This window comes from Lactuca serriola, chromosome 4, assembly GCF_051521515.1.
Source record: "Lactuca serriola cultivar US96UC23 chromosome 4, Lser_US96UC23_V15, whole genome shotgun sequence".
NCBI classification, from domain to species: Eukaryota; Viridiplantae; Streptophyta; class Magnoliopsida; order Asterales; family Asteraceae; genus Lactuca; species Lactuca serriola.
This window is the reverse complement of record NC_136411.1, coordinates 100,216,394-100,235,844: the sequence shown is the minus strand read 5'-3', so window position 1 is coordinate 100,235,844 and position 19,451 is coordinate 100,216,394. Positions and strand designations below refer to the sequence as shown.

The 19,451-nt window shown below is 35.7% G+C and overlaps 1 pseudogene; it reads right to left on the bottom strand.

Annotated features, from left to right (window-relative positions):
* Positions 1-19,451, bottom strand: part of LOC145098658 (polyadenylate-binding protein 2-like) — a 54,341-nt pseudogene that overhangs the window by 14,775 nt on the left and 20,115 nt on the right.

Below are 19,451 nucleotides of genomic sequence, written 5' to 3'. Positions count from 1 at the left end.
GAAACACTATAAGCAAAAAGCTTAGTGAGTTCCCCAAAATACCATATATAACATATATTAGCCACTCGGGGCTATAACTCTGTGGGTCCGTGCACCCAAACTTTGTGAACCCTCAGGTTCTATCTCTGTGAACCTTCAGGTTCTAAATCTGTAAACATGCACATCATAAATCACATAGAATAATGCAGTGCAACATATAACGCATATATAGCATACAACATTGTATCACATAACTCTGATTACCTACTCAAGATAAAGTATAGTGAGAAGACTCACCTCGGATATCTCAGTAAATCTCTGACTTGGTAAACTCTAGTCTAGCCCCTGCCTAATCTCATGAAATAAATACTCTAATTAATACAACCCTCAGGGCTAGGCTAATCTCTCTCTCTCAATACATCCTCTAGGAAGGGTAAAAGACTATCCTACCCTTCCGATGACTCTAAGGTCCAAACATTGACCAACCCTAAAAGTCAACGAAGTCAACGGTCAACCTTGACCAAACTCGCCGAGTGCACAACTATGACTCGGCGAGTCCACACGTTTTCTTCACTCTCCTAGTCCTCCTTCGACTTACTGAGTTAATCCTCAATTCTGCAAATCATCACAGATCCCAATCTGTGACATGTCCCGACCCAACTCGCTGAGTCCGGCTCCTGACTCGGCGAGTACCATCGTTCACTCTGTCCTCTAGATTCCTTCTGACTCACCGAGTCACTTCCCCAACTTAGTGAGTCACCAACTGTGTGATTATCGGGAAAACCCTCGTCCTACTCGTCGAGTCGGCTATTGGACTTGGCGAGTTCATGCCATGCTCAAGCTGAACTAACCTCGTGAGGTCAGATCCGCTCCTCTAAACCGTAGATCCAGCTTCCCAAAGCATTATAATCACGTAAAGCTAACATCTTGGTGCTCATGCAAAGGCTCAAAGGCCTTATTTGAAGATATGACCTCTAAAATGACATCCAAAGCTCATAACTCCCATTAACACTCATAAAGCTCAAGGGAAAAGAGTCTCTGGACCTCTTTGGGTCCAGATCTACAGCATCAACCCGAGAGGGGACCAATTACTCCATATAACCATCCTCTAAAGGGGCTAAAAGGCCCTAACTCTAAGAATTACACCATAAACTGAAGAAGGGTCAAATGAATACCTCAAAATGAAGTCTCTGAGCCCTAGAATCACTGGAATAGCACCCTCTTCAGCCTCCTCTTGTCTTGGTTCTCTTCTATTTGCAAAAACACTAACAATGATCAAGAAATGACTCCTTTCCTCTCACAAACGCTCTATCTCACTTAGGGTTTCTCTCTAGGGTCTGGTAGCCACAAATGATGGCCATAAGGCCCCTTAAATAGGCCCCAAACTCGAGGAATTAGGGTTTGATTAAACAGCGTGGACTCACCGAGTCCTTGGGGTGACTCGCCGAGTCCATCCATCCACCCGGATAATGATTCGTGTCTCTACTCGGCGAGTCTATGCATCAACTCGCCGAGTTCTTCCACAAAACTTGAAATTCAACGAATAAATATAATACTTGAAATTCCGGATGTTACAGGGATAACATCAGTTATATGTTCTTTATTATTTATGTCATTCCTTTAAGTTAGATTAAATCAAAATAGTGTTAAAAATTAATTACAGAAAAGAAAATTTTTGAAACTATAAATATTTCACCGATCAAATATTAAAGGCCATTGACAAACATATACCTCAACTTGCCAACCATCATGAAGTATAACAGCAGTTGCATCATACATTACCGGTCAAAGAAAAATTAAAGTATAATTGATGTGAATGTTGAATGCATATTTGTTAAGCATAAGCTTTGAAAACAACAAGATGGATAATCTTAATATGACATTTTATAAAGCATGTCAAGGATTTTCCTCTTTAAAGTAAATAAGTTAAAAAAAAAGAATTTAATATATGTTTCAAGTGTATTTCTATTCTGACATAGGATAACAAATATAACTCTTACTTCTAAGAAATCAATTATAGTAAGTTGATGTTTCTCAAAAATCTTTTGGCTTAACCTTACAGTCGACCAAGTGCATCATGAAGAAGGGTATATGTCACTCCTCATTATATCTCCAATGATAAACAGTGATGTAATCTCAAGATTTGTCAGGTCTAACAAAACCATGGAAAGAAAGATACCCCCTTCTCTTCTGGAAGTCCGATAACTACAATCTTAGAAATCATAAAATGTTAAACAATGATGCCATTTAGTAAAATGCTTTCATATGAAGTTACAATTATAATAACAACCATAAGTGAAGCCATCAAAACCTTTTTAAAGAGTCGATTCAGTCTTCGAATAGCAACAATGAAACAAATCATATGTTGATAAACTACAATTACATATAAATGCTTCATTTTAGATCGCTAAGGTTTAAAATCAAATCATTCTTTTTTCATAAACAGAACATGCTTATTTTTTAGAAAATAAAAATACACCTAATAAAAAATAAATCATTTTAAACAAAGGATGAAATTGTACTTTTGAAAAAAAAAAACATTTTTTCTTCAACAATTTCTGGTGCTAAATATAGAAATCAACATAATAAATAAACAAAAAATTAGTAACAACAAACTTTCTAAATGGTGAAATCTGAATATGAAAAAAATGAGAAAAGGTAAAACGCATACAAATATGGATTTCCATTCCTCTTTCTCTCCAACCTATCTATGTTTTGGTTGCTTTCCAAGCACCAACCAGTTCTTATAAGTTTTAATTACTTTCCAACTTTAATAGAAATATCTAGAAAAGAAACCAAATGAAATTGTATGTGGTTGCGAATCACAAACATGCCCACAAATATGAGAACACAAACATGCCCACAAATATGAGAACTCAGTTCCTGAGTTAGTGGGTAGTGGTTTTGTCAATTTTAAGCAGATAACTAAAGTGCAAAGTGTTTGTAGACTAAATCAAGAACAAATGGTGTATGTGTGTGTGGTGGTTCTGTAGAAGGTGAGGTAATCAAACCTCATTACATTTCTTTTCTTCATTTACATCCATTGTGGAGAAAAAATGAAAGATCATTTCAGCATAGGGAAAATATCACAGAAAAGAAGAAAAAAATTGAAAAGGGCTTACAAATTTTTGCCTCAAATAAAGAACATGACTACCGAAATTGCCTTTAAACAAACACCCTCTCATCAATTTAACATTGTTCGAGAGTCAATTACTCATCAAAACAGATTTTGTTTTTATGGAAATACCTGCAAATCGATATCGATAGGGAAGGGGTCAAGTCCACGAAAACACAATTACAAAACATGAAAACTACTTCTTTTCTTACGCTTCAATAGAACATCAAAAGAAATATATTGATTTTTATGGATAAGCATCTAAAAACTGATCAAAAGAACTAAAAGTTACATTTCCAAATCGTTTTTCAACAAACCCTAATGAAAAAATATTGCTAGGGTTTTGCAAATATGTTACCTGTAGGAAATTGTTCATTCTTCCAGTGAAAACTTGATGAAGGAGGCAGATTAGGAAAGGAGATATAAGGCATAATATAGGGTTTAGACACAAAGAAAGATTGTTATGGGGTTTGTCGGCAGAGAACACATGACCGTAATAAAAAAAGGAAACTGAATGAGGGGAAAAGTTAGAGGAAAATATGATGTGTGTTTGCTAAACACAGTGTAGACGTCCAAGTTTGGAAACTATGGAGAGGATACGGGAGCACCTAAGCATCGATGAAAAGAAACAGTGTATGACGTCATCAAATGATAATAGGGCGGAAAAACTATTGATGAAATGTAATCAAGGACTCAGATTGTTTCATTTATGATTTAAAAGTTCTCTTTTAATAATATTTAGAGATATGTTAAGACAACGCTTGGGAATCTATACCATGCATGCTAAATGTTGAAAACAATACATCCTAAATATCAAAATCTATTTAGAAACTTTTATTTTTTTCACTTTAATTATACATATCATTGAACTTCAAATTCATTGAATCTCAAAAGGTATGTAACAATGGTAGCGTTTCATCCATTGAATGACAAATTGACAACTGAATTAATTTATCGCCGCATTCAATTATCTCATTAAACTCACAATTGCAGATGTTGTTAGTGGTCGTTTTGACTGGAACACATGCATTAGGTAGCTTTTAGTTTAATTTGTTTTTTTTTCAGCCTATCAGGAGTTGTATTTGTTATTTAGGTATCAAACAATAAGAGTATTTTTTCCATCTTGTGCTTAGCTATGTTCTTCGATTGATCCTTGATATATAGGTTGTGTCCTACATTTTGTATCAGAGCTTGAATGTTCATGTTCATGTGCAGAGTATCTAAGATTCAAAAATATGTCAACAGTGGCGCAACATGGAACATATAATTGTGCATGTTTGTTGAAAATAATGGACAAATTCATATTTCCTCCGGTGCCATTTATCCATAACTTTGTAACAATTTTGTAGACGTCTTCATTGTGACCAAAACTTGGTTAAATTATGGTTTTGTGCACGAGTGTCCCAGTTACAAAATAGATGCCACATACATGATGGTAGAGGTATATTGCAATTCATTGCAACATTACTATGCTTTCTAAAAAGTTGCACGGTTTTGTTGAATGTAAGGTCAATACATGCCCTAATCGATAGATGTCTTGCTCCCCGCAACGCATTGTTCATACTCTCAGAGATATTTGTTGTCAAGATACCCCATCTACGATTTTCATCATATAAAAGACACCACTGACTTTTATTGATTTGTTTTAAATATTGTCAAGCTTCAAGTTTGAGTTTTTTGACTTCTCTCATATTTGTAACAAACTTCCTTTTCAGTGTGGTGCTCCCAATAGTCCAACATAATTTTTTAAGACTAAAGTTCTTGTACCTTTTCATGAAATTACTTCTAATGTGTTGAAGACAGAATCGATGGTATGCTAATGGCTCTTCCCATTCTTGTAGATTCTCTATTGCATTGATTATTCCTTGGTGCCTATTCGAAATCACACATAATTTTCTATCTTGAGCAACAAAATGTCTGAGTTGGTATAAGAACCAACACCAACTGTGTGATGAATCTTCATCGACAACAACATATGCAACATGTAATATATTATTGTTAGCATCTTTTGTGACGGCAACAAGCAATTTCCCCTTATATGAACCCTTCATATGACAACCATCAACAAAAATAACAGGCCCGCATAGACGAAATGCATCAATATCAGGTCCAAAAGCCCAAAAAATATACTTGAATGTTGCAACATTTGAGGAGTCATTTGGCTTATGAAACCACTTCACAACTGTATCAGGATTTGAAGCTTGCAAAGCTGTAATGTACTTAGGAAACTCATCAAAATTACTCTCCCATGTTCCATAACTAGTCTCTATGGATTTTCTCCTTCCATGTCATGCCTTCCAGTAAGAAACATCAACATTCAGAAGGTTTTTAATATATGATTGTATATGTTTCACTGGATAAGCAACATATAATTTCAATTGAACGGAGTGTGTATGAGGAAATAGTTAAAGAGTTTAAACTTCTATTATTATTTCCAATACATGATCCAAAGCAATTGTGAGCGTCTAACCAACGTGTAATCTTCCACATTTGATGATTTTTCTTCTTAACTGCACGAACATACCATGCACAACGTGGTATGTAGTTCATAGTAGTTGTGCTTTGTCCTTCACCTCCTAGAGTCTTACACTTTGCTACCCATAAATTACTTTTACTTTTGTACACTTTAAACTCTCTATTGTGGTTGATCGACCAAAGTGTTACTGCACTTGACTTGTACCTTACTTTCAAATTGCATTCCTAACCTTATTTTGTTTTCTGATTCTTTCCAAACATCTATATGAATTTTATCTTCTAAATCGGTTATGACATCGTCACCTACATCTCCAACATCATTCATAAAGCTCATAACCTGAGTTTCAAAAACATCATCATCATCAGAATCTTCCCTAACATTACTAAATAACTCAGTACTAGTATCTTTACTATACTATGAGTTGGCTTCTTCAAATCCAAAGTCATTATCTGCTTCAAATTTATCATCATTAGGTAAAGGAAATGCTATATATGAGGGATTGGGCTCTGACACTTCAAAATTACGTAGAATATCTACATAACTAGTTATAGTAGGAGGCATTACTTGTTCTTGAACAATTTTTTCTACTACGATAATAACTTGGGCGTAGTCATTTTCATCATTCTCGGCCAAATAATACATCACGTCTAGACTTGAGTCACTTATGATTCATGAAATATTAGATTTGAACCAAACTCGTAACATCGTGAGATATTCAACTTATATGTTGTTTTTTTTACTCCAACGTGTGCATAAACTAAATCCTTAAATTCTTTATATTGCAGTTTATGCCTAACTACATGAATGATCACCCTTTATGAAACCATTTTCATATAAAATTCAATGTTTGTTTAATTCTTAAACTAAGAAAGGCAACGACTCAATTGGTCGGGCCAAGCAAAAAGACCCATTTCTACAAAGGAAAAAAATTTCCCTATTTGTACAAACCATTTTTAAAAATTCCCTATTTTTACCAAAAACTCATTTATGCCAGGAATGTTTTTTTTTTACTATTTCCAAAAACATAAAAGAACATATTAAAAACAATCGAAAACCAATATAATTTGGCAGTATAGTTCTAAAAGAGTATGTGGTACCAATGTTAGGGATTAATGTTCAATACATAACAATATAATATAAAAGAAGTGAAGCAACAACTTAAAATTATATGAATCTCAAATCCATAGATATAATTAGTAGATAATAAACCAACAATCATTCAACCACATGTCTAAAATAATACCTCAATAATCTCAATGGTTGATTCACACACACATATGTAAGACTTCCAAATTGATCACACTTTTTTCATTTTCCTTGCCTTATTGAGAGAGAGAGAGAGAGAGAGAGAGAGAGAGAGAGAGAGAAAAGTGATTTTGGCAGCTGGGATTTTCTCCAAAAATGAGCTATTAATTTCGATAGTTTTTTATATGATGTGTAGATAACCTATCAAGGCCCCCTATATATAATCATGTTTTTTTTTATATTAGGTCTCAATAAATAAAGCTTAAAACATGTTTATTATTAAATAATAAATTTTATTCACACACTAAATATATTTTTATTTTTAAGTTCCTTTTATACACTCTTAAATGTGTAACCCCTTTGATACACATATAAATACCAGCACAATTTTTTTTTTGTTATCTACACATTTATTCCAAACCTTCTTTAAATAAAATATGATATGAAATGAATTATCTAAAGCACTCAAATAAATTCAATAATTAAGCCTAAATGGAAGAATTTTCATTGCTAATTTATCGATATAAAAAGTCCTAAAGCGAGACATATAAAAAGTCCATTGCTAATTAGTGCTCATTGAGTGTAGAAAACAAGATTACAAACGCTGAAAAGCTAAGGACTAAAAGCTAAGGACACGAAGGATCGACTCACACCCGAGTCAAATAACACCAAAGCGGGTATAGAACTCACAAAAAAATGCCTATATATATATATATATATATATATATATATATATATATACACACACACACACACAACACAATATAATCATGCATAAATCTCAAAATAATAGGAAAAGAGGGAAATACAGACCAGCTACAACATTAGGTGTTGCGTGGACCTCCTCCGCTGTCAGCTGAAAAGCTCTCCCGCAAGCCCCCGGTGTCTCGGGCTTCACTGGCCGACTATCTATAGCACGAATAACAGCAGGAGCAGAACCCTAGGCTGATCCCTGAATGAGCTGAGGGCACTCGGCCTTCCGATGGCCCGTCTGGTTGCAATGGAAGCAAACAGAAAATCCATTAGGTCAGTCCCTCGCCATATGCCTCTCCTTACTGCATTTGTAGAAAATCCCCGACCGACAAGATCCCTCGTGGACCTTGCCACACTTGCTACAATTGTAGCCCATCAGGACTCCAGTCCTCGAATCAGTGAGCTTAGCCCGCTTAGCTGCCGGCTACGGTTGTGTCGGTCTCCTATCTCTCCCTTGCTGCCCTGCCTCCTCTTTAGACTGAATCTCTAACTCAATTTCCCTCCTCCTGGCATTGGTCTGCAACTCAGCCAATGTCTGATAAGACAAATTCGCCATGAACTCCTGAATGGATCTCCTCAAGATGCTCAAATACCAACTCACACGCGGCTGCTCAATGGACACGTGCTCAGGGCAAAATAAAGCCCTGTCATGGAACATCCTTGTAATCTTAGTCACCGAATCTGTCTTCTGCTTGAGAGATAGAAACTCCTGTGCCAAACGATCCCTCTCCACCTAGGGAACATACTCATTTTGAAACAACTTGGTGAACCTCTCCCAAGTCGCTGCATCATGATCTATCGGGGTAAAATCAGTCGTCACAAACTTCCACCAGTCCTTCGCTCCCAAACAAAGCTGGTTCAGGGTGAACCGGACTCTCAGATGCCCTGGGCACGAAAAAGTATAAAAGCATCCCTCAATGTCAGCGATCCATCTCATGGAAACATTCGGATCATGTGTCCCATCAAACTCCGGTGACTTCGTGTTGCTGAACTCCTGAAACAACAACGAGTCACCTCCATGTGGCCTGGCAGCAGCAACGACCATTGTGGTTGCAGCAACACCAGCCTCAGTAACAGCAGCATATCACTCGTCAAATGGCTCAATCAGAGTGGTCTTAATAGACCCAATCATCTCTGGTATCGCCTCTCGAATGGGTGTGGCCACCTCCTTATGGATGATCCTGCAGATCTCCTCATCACTGGTCCTACTGCTCTCAGGGTTGTGGCGTGTACCCACCATGATGTCTCTGAAACGCAACACAAAATAATTATCAGAGACTTGCTCAAGCGTACTCACACTCGATTCTCGCCCCTACATGCTCCTCAATACCCTAAGGATTCTTATTTGGATTGCATACAGATCTAGTGCTTTCAGTGGTACAGGCCGAATACTACCTTCCACCCCTAACCTATAGTCATCCCAAGTCCTCCTCCTAGGATTCTAATTCACAAGTATGCTATGTCTCACAAATATCAGATTACGCTCTTAGTAGGCTACTCATATGCTCATCTAGGTATCTCTCATAGATTACCCCTCAACTCAGAACTCAACACATACTCAGGGAAAATAACAGATAACATTGATCAATAGCATCTCCTAAGCTAAGGCATCACAAATCAGACAACTCTAGCCCTAGAATATGAAATACCTAGCCTATTCTCTAGCATGCGTTTCTAATGTCACATAAATATCTCATCAATATCTCATAAAGTAAACAAACTAAAGGTATTTTGGGAAACCACCGTTCGGGCTCTGGTTGATTGTACACACTGCTCCTAATCTTTTTTCTGTTAGAAACTCTACTCGGTTTTAGAAAAATCATTTCTTTTGAAACTTTTCTCAAATCCGCAGTTTTAGTTCAGACATACCCGAAGGTGCATCTGAATCCCTCAAACCAAGGATCCGATACCAACTTGTAACACCATAAATTTTCAAACCAAAATTTTCATTTTTAAAACACATAAAACTCATATATTATATTTCATAAAACCACAAGTGTCTCAAATGTCAACATAAATCCACAAATAAAAGTCAAATCCCAGAATCCTCAACAAAGTCTCGAGCAGGTGTGTACAATCATGCTGGCGCCTTCCCGTGATCCTGAGAAGTACCTGAAACACATATCACACAACACGATAAGCACAAAGCTTAGTGAGCTCCCCAAAATACCACATACACAAATAATAAGCCTCTCATGGCTATAACTCGGCATGAACCCTCCGGTCTCACGCGTCTCGGTGTGGACCCTCCGGTCATGTGTCTCCGTGAGGACCCTCCGGTCCCACAGCTCAGTTTGGACCCTCCGGTCATGTCTCAGTGGAAACCCTCTGGTCCCACAACTCGGTTTGGACCCTTCGATCCTATCTCAATAAAACACAAAATATTGCATATATATCACACAGACAAAATGCATAATATGACATGACTCAATTAAGCACAAAATACCCTCTGGTCACACATAGATACCACTCATGGTAAGTATAGTGAGAAGACTCACCTCGTAAGTAAGCAAAGAAAACTAGATACCCCTCGAACAGTCTAATCTCCGCCTACACGTAATAAGCATCTCTAATTAACTCATAAAGATCACAATGTCATATAACTCACGCTAAACTCTTTCTTACTCTTGAGATGGGTAAAAGACCATTTTACCCCTCCATGCCCCCCATAAACCCTCTCTTCACCAAACCCTAAACTCAACAGAAGTCAACTGCCCATGTTGACCCAACTCGCCGAGTGCACCTACGTGACTCACCAAGTCCCCACTGTTCCTCAGAATGTCGCGAAAACGCAACTTAACTCGCCGAGTTGTCCCATTAACTCGCCGAGTCACCATTGTCTAGACTCATTGGGGAAAACCCTAGCCGACTCGTCGAGTCAGCTCGTTGACTCGGCGAGTCCCTTCAGTCTGAATTCACATTCAAACGTTTTAAGGCATATATACTACTACACACCCTAGATCTAGGCTCCCAAGGCTTGAATGTCACGTAAAGCTTCAATCTTTACATTCATGCATGGCATGTTTTAATCCAAAATTCCAATACAACTCTAATAAGGGTGTTTAAGCACTATAACTCTTATATGGCTTAATAAAGCTGGGACCTTTGGAATCTATGGACCTCACAAGGTCCAGATCTGAAGTTTAGACCTCCTGATAGACTCAATGCACTCAATTTCCCAATAAAGGTGGTAAAATCCCTAACATCCATAATCATGAGATCTAACCAATAAGATGAGAAACGTGTAGGATTTTTACCTTTCACAGAAGCTCTGGTCGATATAGCACTAGATCCAATACTTTATGCTCGTTCCTTGCTGGATAATTTCCTCTTCTCCTCAAAAGATGCACTAGAATACTCAAAGATTAGCTCTATAACTCTCTTAGCTCACTACAAACGTTTAGGGTTTCACACATGGGAGTTGGTCAGCTGGTGAGGCGGAAATGAGGACATAAGTTCTCTTAAATAGGCCCAAACCTCAGAGATTTAAGGTTTCACCTCACAGCGCCAACTCGGCGAGTCTTCTCTCTAACTCGTCGAGTCGATCATTAAACCCACATGACCAAATCGGACTCTACTCGACGAGTTAGGCTCACAACTCGTTGAGTCACTCATGAAATTCCAATAATAAATAAACAATAAAAGAAATACCTAGGAGTCGGGATGTTACACCAATAGCATCCACGATCATGGAATTTATAAAGAGTTTGGAGCATAAATGAAGAGATCTTCAAGCTCTTGTTGATCGTAGGCATGCAAAGGCCATTAACTTCAGCAGTTACACATTAAGGGCAACATTATAGAACCACAAAATTAGTCGTTCAATTTATAGATTTTTGTCATATCCATCATACTACATTTATTTAAGTCTGGGGACTAAACAGTCATTATGGAAATGTTGAAGTACAAAGTATAGTAGTACTCAACATATAATAAACATTACAAAATATTCCTAGGGCCTCATTAATGTGTTATTTTCCTACAATTAGTAGATTATCCATGGAGATGGACATAGCACAAAGATGCGACTAATACTCATGTGTACTTAATAGAGATTAAGTATTGGGGTAACCCTCACTTAGAAATTATTTCATGTCAATTAACAAAAGTAACTCTAAGATGGTAATGTCTTATATACTTGAAATGAAGATGCATGGGATTCTTTGTTTTTTAGTTTCTTGTGATTTGTGTTCACCAATTTTAAGTCTAGCCGGTAGCCAAACAAAGAATATCCAGTTATGACATGGTGAGTGGCAAGGTCTACATAGCCAACTTTTATTTGATAATTATGTCCAAACATGATAAGTGATATCCATATGCCCCTCGATGGGATTTGGTGTTGACATCAAATGCATGGCCGTTCTAAGAATGAATTGATAATTGATCAATCGTCTAGTCTATTGTGGTCAACACAAATAACTATCAGGAACATAATCTTGAACATTTGAGATTGACAAGTTTACATGTCTTACATTTATATGGATATCTTGAAGAACGAAAAGAATATGTGATCACTTACCTAAGGACTATTTCATACCTACTGGTTATGAGAACATGAGTAGTCTTGGATGATGTACACCATGTTAGATTAAAGTAGTATGAGTCTAAATAATTATTGTGACATGTGAAAATAGGAGACTGTTAGAAAATAGTAACAAGTTAGTGATATTTTTATAAATAACAAGATCATTTTGCGTTACACATAAGACTTGATGTAAGAATAAGATGACAAAAAGAAAATTTAAAGGTACTAACTTATTAACTTATCATATTACGGTGAGTTAATTAGAAACTAAATGAATTAAAGGTCTAAGTGTAATTATTTTTGGATTGGCTAGTCATTATCCTACAAACCAAGGGATAAATATAAAAAACAAATGTGCATAAAATGAAATCAAACCTTAGTCGATCCTAGAACATATAACCAACCAAGATTTCCCTCTCATTATATCTTCGCTCTTGGTTTCTTCTAGCCCTCCACCTCCGCCCCTTTTGCTAAGGTTTTTGCAGTTTTTCCATAAGGAAGAAGACGAGAGTTTCCGTTATTGGTAGATCTTTACCTTGGTGTGCCTTAACATTAGGGAAGTTCTACTTTTAGTTCTCTGTCATCCAACAGAAAGTAAGGAACATGTTAAAAAGGAAATGTAAAACATATTATGCTTTCTCTACAGTTCTCTAGTTTATTGTAAAATTTCTATGAACTTGTGATCTATGGTTAAATATGACTGTAAAAGTTTTAAATTTTCTTCCTATGCGTTTGTTTTAAAAGCTATTATACTCCAATAGTTAATCCCCGGTAAAGCTCACTACGCTTTCCAAGCCTAATCTATCTATTTTGACATGTGTTCAAATTGAAATTATAGAAGAAGCTTGAAATAGATGAAGTTAAAGATGTTTAGATGATGTTATATACATTGAGTTAAAATGTATGCAAGATGTGTTAATTTACCTTTTTTCTTTTTATTATATTGTTAAAACCTTTTATGCATTGTCACTTTAGACATCTTACATAAGGACTTACCGTTTGAAATCTATTTCCGCAAATAGTTTTCATAAAAATATTATTTCTTTTTCGAAATAATTGAAAGTTTAAATGACTATTTCAAATAGTTTATACAAGAGATTTTTCATTTCTTCTATGTTACTATACTTAACGAATCCGAATAATGAGAAAATATTAATTATTGATGAAATCATTGTTTGGTGCCGATCAAGGTCAATGTTTTTGCATGGAGATCTAAGTTTTCTGGATTCCCAACATTGCTACATCTTGTCACGAGAGAAGTTAATTTGAAGACCAACTTATGAGCCCCTTGTAATTGTGTTAAGGAAACCCAATCTTATTTTTCACCTCTTGTTCCTTTATCTTCAAGGTTTGGAGTTTAATCTTTGTATCACATGGCGAGCTTCCATAAACTTTTATAGATTACCGTAGTTGCCAAGGTTTTCAATCATTCTAGGAAACCCAAAAAAAATGGAACCAGTGAATATCTAAACTTTGTAGTTTATTTAAAGGTTAGAAATTTGAAAATCTTACGAGATACAATAGTATTGGTTCCTGAACTCGCGAACCACGTTTTTTTTGATTAAAAATAAAATATTTTTTTAGTCAAATGGTTTGATTTTTTTATATCCTTATTGTGGATTACACATTTTTAATATAGTTCTTAACTAGATTATAACACGTGTATTACATGGTCGACAAAATAAAATAACATAAGGACCATAAAAAATGTAATCTTTTGCAAACAATTATTTTTATATAAGACTGAAATTTTAGTTCTTAAGTCCAATTTTAAATAATATCTAGAATGATAATCAACAATGCTCTTAACTCAAGATTAATGATAAAATCATCATATTGTATAATGAAATATAAAATTTTATCATGTTGTACAATGAAATATAAAGTTTATTAGATTGAAAAAACACTAATAGTTTGTAAGAAAGCTTAAAAAAACAAAGTCAAATATTACAAAAAACAAACAAATGAAAGTTTGTGGCTATTTTTTAATTTGACCCTTTATAAAATAGATGAGCAATCATTTATTGCAACTATAACCTTAGAGAAAATATCAAGTTAAAAATAAAATGTTTGAATTGGTTTAAAAGCCATTTAAAATGGTATATTTGCATTAACCTTAGAGAAAATCATTATAGGAACCACCTTCGACTTCTCAGCTTAAGACTATAGTAGTGTCAAGGCATAATCAAGGCTATAGTAGTGTCACACCCCCGGACAAGACGGCGGAAACGTCCGGAGGCGGGTGACTTCATTGTGTAGTATCATAACAATTGAATATAAATGAAACATAGCAATCCAATCATCATACATTGAGATAACAAACTTACATTGTTTACATATTGTATTTGTTCTCCGAGTTACACAAAAGCTACATAAGTAGAAAAGATTCCAAACTACAACTAAATGGTCTTGTATCAGCGTCCCTTGTTACCTGTTTACTAGATCCCTGAGACTACAAGTCGTTTTAAAAAGCGTCAACTAAAAAGTTGGTGAGTTCATAAGCATTTTTGTATAAAATCGTTTACACTTGTTTAAAATCGTTCTCATTGTACTTTCAGAAAAACCCGATATTTTCTATGAAATGGTTTGAAGTCTTGACTTGAAAATCATGGATATATGTGTGCATGACATTACTTTTCTTCATCCTTATAAGGAGTGATTTTGAAAAGTACTGTGATTTGTAAAAGCGAGCTGTGTCCGAGAATAATTGTTTTGAATAGTAACAATCAACCGTTTCAAGAAAAATCCCTTATTTACAAAAAGGAAATATGGTTGAAAATCGTGTTCCTCTTCTCGAGTAAAATTGTGTGTGTACGTTCTAGTTTATCGTTATCGAAAGCGTAGAAAAATTGTTTTCTCCAGAAAATCTTATATTTTCTGCTATAAAATATTCGTAAGTTCTTGTTTATCGTTATCGAAATCATAGAAAAATCGTTTTCCCCAGAAAATCCTATACTTTCTGCTATAAAATAATCGTAAGTTCTAGTTTCCAACTATGTATATGTGTGGGTTAGTTTATCGTTATCAAAACCATTTACAAACGTTTTCCATAGAGTCCTACGCCTTTTAATTTGTAAAAATAGCAGTATTACGACTCTATACTTGTTAGGAGAGAATCAACATGGCTATTGTGGACATTCTACACGATGAAGAAGGACAGTCAACACAAGAAATGCGGACATCACTTGTCACGTGTAGGATAGTCAACACAACGTGCCAAAATTTATTTATGAGGTTTTCCTTACATAAATTTCTAGTTAATATAACATATTCTAGTGAGTCGTTATAACCATACTAATCTGACGAAGTGTCTGTTTTGGCGTTTCTCAGGCGCCCTCGGTTTGGAAAAGACATTTGTCACCCTAGACTGGTTTGTCTAGCTGTAGCGAACATCGAAGGTGCGGGGTGTCAACCCCGTATATATCTATACACAAATTCCCGCTCTCCCTCCAGGAGACTCTAGTTATAACTCCTTACAGGACTTAGACGTACACTAATATTTTTATATTTAGGTACTTTTGAGATTTGTCTGACTAGAATATTAACAACCTTTTGAGCAATCATTAGAGATCCTTTATTTGTTAGATAAATAATGAAATCCGTACTTGTTGAATAAAAATATCGTTCTTGTTCCATATCGTTGATTGTGCTTGTTAACTAGGTGCTCGTGTTCGTTCCTTTTCATTTATTGAGAAATAAGTCATTTTAGTCAAGAGAAAAAGTGGCAAGTTATAATTTGTATAAATTTATAACTGCCGGTTATGAAACGCATTTTCTGTTTTATGACCTATAGAACATTACTTATGTTTATGACATGCAAATGTTTCTGTCATAAAGGCTCTATTTGTATATTTTCTTGACGCAAACTTTTATGTTGAATATTTATAAAATACTCCCTGATTGTTTGCAAAATAGTCCCAAAGTTTCTATTTTCGAAAACTCACTAAAATAAGCCTCAACTTATCAAGGTTCCTTTTTATAAGTTTTATTTCTAGACATGAAAGCATAGATAAAGGGCTTGAGTTGGACACATCCAATAGTTGGGAGGCTCTTTTGTACAAAGTATCCTCTGTTCTTTATGAAATTAAGAATTCTTACGTTCATGAGTATATTACTAAAATACTAATTTAATAATATTTCACACAGACATACAAACATATGTATATATGAAATTATTCAAGTATTTAGGCAAGATTTGACTTGTACTCTCCCCCAAAAACATTAAAATATTGAAAAGATGGGGTATGAAGCTCACCTTGAGTTGGTTGAGGAGTTGTTTGGAGTTATGGAGTGAAGATCTCAAGCTTAAACTCTTGCTGGTATGAGGAACTTACCTAGGGGGGATGCTTTCGTAAGGGTGATCATCATATATTATGAATAAAATAATATGGATTCATCTTGAAATATTATAAAATATTAGATGGGTGGAGGAATTTACCTTACAACTCCAGGGAGAAGTTGAGAATTTTGTTTTCAGCAAGCTCTTATTCTTGCTTGGAGATGAGTTTTGAGAGGAAATGAGAAAAGTGAGAGAATATGTGAAGTCTAACCTCCCTCATTGTTGTTGCTTTGGAGTATAAGGAAAAGGAAAGGAATCTTTAACGCATGAGGATCTGGTGGTCCATGCATGGATATTTGGTGGGTAAAGCATGGAATACTATGATTTGCATAGCAAATGAGGAATTTCATCAAATCACATAGTCAATCCTTTTGTCCTTTTCTTGATTTAGGATATGGTTTTCCTAAATCCCAAGAATTTATTTTATTGAAAAATATGCTTAAAATAATTAATTTTAGCATAAAATAATGGTTTTAGGGGTCTCAGTTAAGAACAACACGAGTTTGGTGGGATTCCCAACCTCAAAATATCTTAAAATGATAAAAAGGTCTGGAATAGTCCAAAATCTGGGGCTAAATAGTGAATTCTGGAACTCTAGGGCAATTTCTGAAGCTGTATTACAATTTCCGGAGGTGCTGGGCGAGTTCCGAATCTCTTCTCCAAATTCCGAAGTCCATAGTAACTTCCGAAGCACTTTCTCGGATTTCCGAAGTCTTCTGAATAATTATGGAGCCCAGCAAGCAGTCCGGATGGAGGTGTGACAACCCGAAATTTCCATTCTGTGCAAACCATATCAAGTCAATAAAAGTTAGAACAGTTGCAGTAAATTTCCAGACTTTTGGTATAAGTTTGAGTATTTCAGGATTTACACCTAAGGAGATATCAGGAGAGTGGATGCACTAGGGTTTGTGCAACTCTGTTATTTCAAAACTCTATGATATTAGAGTTCATTTCGTGAATAAAATATTTTTCTGCCAAAAATCTCAGGAGTATATATAGGATTCCGAGCCATATTTATTCATTAGTTACATTTCCAACTAGAGAAAAGCTGAATTCTCTCTCAAGGATCTATGGACTTTCGTCGCGGAAAGTGAGTACTTCTATCTAGTTGTGTTATAAAGCTTCTTATGTGCTTAATACACTAGAAATCATAGGAAAACACTACGATTAAAGAGTTTACGGCCCAAGAACATCTTGGACCGTAAACCCTTCTTTAGGGGTCAAATGATGCCCTAGTCCCTTCCTCTTGCAATGCAACTAGTTTAGACTTGTACCCTAATGTGTTTAGGACTAGCAAACACCCTTAGAACACCAAGAGTAAGGTGTTCACGGCCCAAGAAGTTCCAAGGCCCTGAACTCCAAACAAAGGGGCCAAAGTGTGCTTTAAACTCTTCTAAAGCCTTGGACACTAGCCTAGATTTGTTCGTAGTTAATTTAGGGACTTGAAATCACCAAAAATACCCTTCCAAGGGAGATTACGGCCATAATATCCAAGGGGTTTGGTCCCAGGGCCGTGAACTCCTAAAAGGAGTTATATAATGCCCTAAACTCTTCCAAAGACCATGTCATTAAGTAGAAATGCTTCTTAGGGTCTTATAGAGCCTCAAACATCAATTGGTCATGTAAGTATGACCTTACAACTGTAAACTCATGAGTTTACGACCGTAAACTCATTTGTTAGTGACATTAGGCCCGTGAACTCCATTATGGAGTTTTCCTTGAACCCTACACACAATAGCTTTTCCCTACAACACTTAGATGCAATCCTAGAGGCTGATAACACTTGATAATGGTGTTTAGCATGTCCTAGGGTGTCTTGACTTTGTTTATTAGTTGTTTATAGACTAATTTGTTACATATATGTGATATTATATGTTAACTAGGATCATAGAGTGTATTCAAGACTTCACTTAACACCTAGCAGTCCCACCTCTTCAGTTCATCAGTACCACTCACTACAGGTGAGTTCATACCCCTTAATCAATGTTTTAAATGTTTTTAAATGTTTTATGGGGGGATACAAGTAGAATCATGCTAGTTATTATATCAATCACATGTGATTAATAAGCAACATTCAGATGATTTACTACTCATTAGCCGTTTTACCGAACAGTTTCCTTCAAATGATTTTCATAAGCATTTTATATGTTTAAAACTCCTTATTAAACTGTTCATTTTACTCTGTATGTTTCATTTCAAACTCATTTACAATTGTGTTTCAAACAAATGTTTCTTTATACCTGAACTGTTTTATCAAACCCATGCTTTCAACCCGTTTCATAGATTGACATCAAGTCGATCTTTTCTTAGATAGAAATCATGTTCAAAGGTTTTACAAAACTTATTTTATGCTTTTATATTATCAATTGCATGTCTACGTATGTATAGTTATATCGGGTACCCGTCCGAAGGTTGTTTAAATATTAGTTATATATCATGTGTACTTATATAGTCATAAAGCTTCTTCCAGTTCATTCAATACCCTTGGGTAGCAAGGGTATACGTCCATGTTCATACGTACCAGTTACATTACAAGCAAGCTACCATAGGGGTAGTTCAGGAAGATACTAGAACAATTACTAGAACGCGATATCATACAATGAGTCAGTTCATTCATGAGTCAATACTTGCTAGATAGAGAGAGAGAGAGAGAGAGAGAGAACACACATTAAAGCTAGTATACACAGTACATTACTATACATGCTAGATAGAGAGAACATACATTACAGCTAGCACACATAGAACATTTTAGTACATACAGGCTAGACAGAGATAGATTACATCTTTCAGTTAGCACATTCATATCATGTACATTTATGCAGTTATATGAACCATTAAGCGGGGCATGGCACTTCCTGCCATGACCGTTTCTGTATCCCGAATCTCCTTAATTGGGGAGCATATGAGTTTGTGTATAGATCTATACTGGATTGACTATCCTACACCTTGTTGCTTGCTACAGTGGGACTTGCAAGTCTACGAGTGCCAAATGTCATTTCTTACGGCGTCTTACATCGTC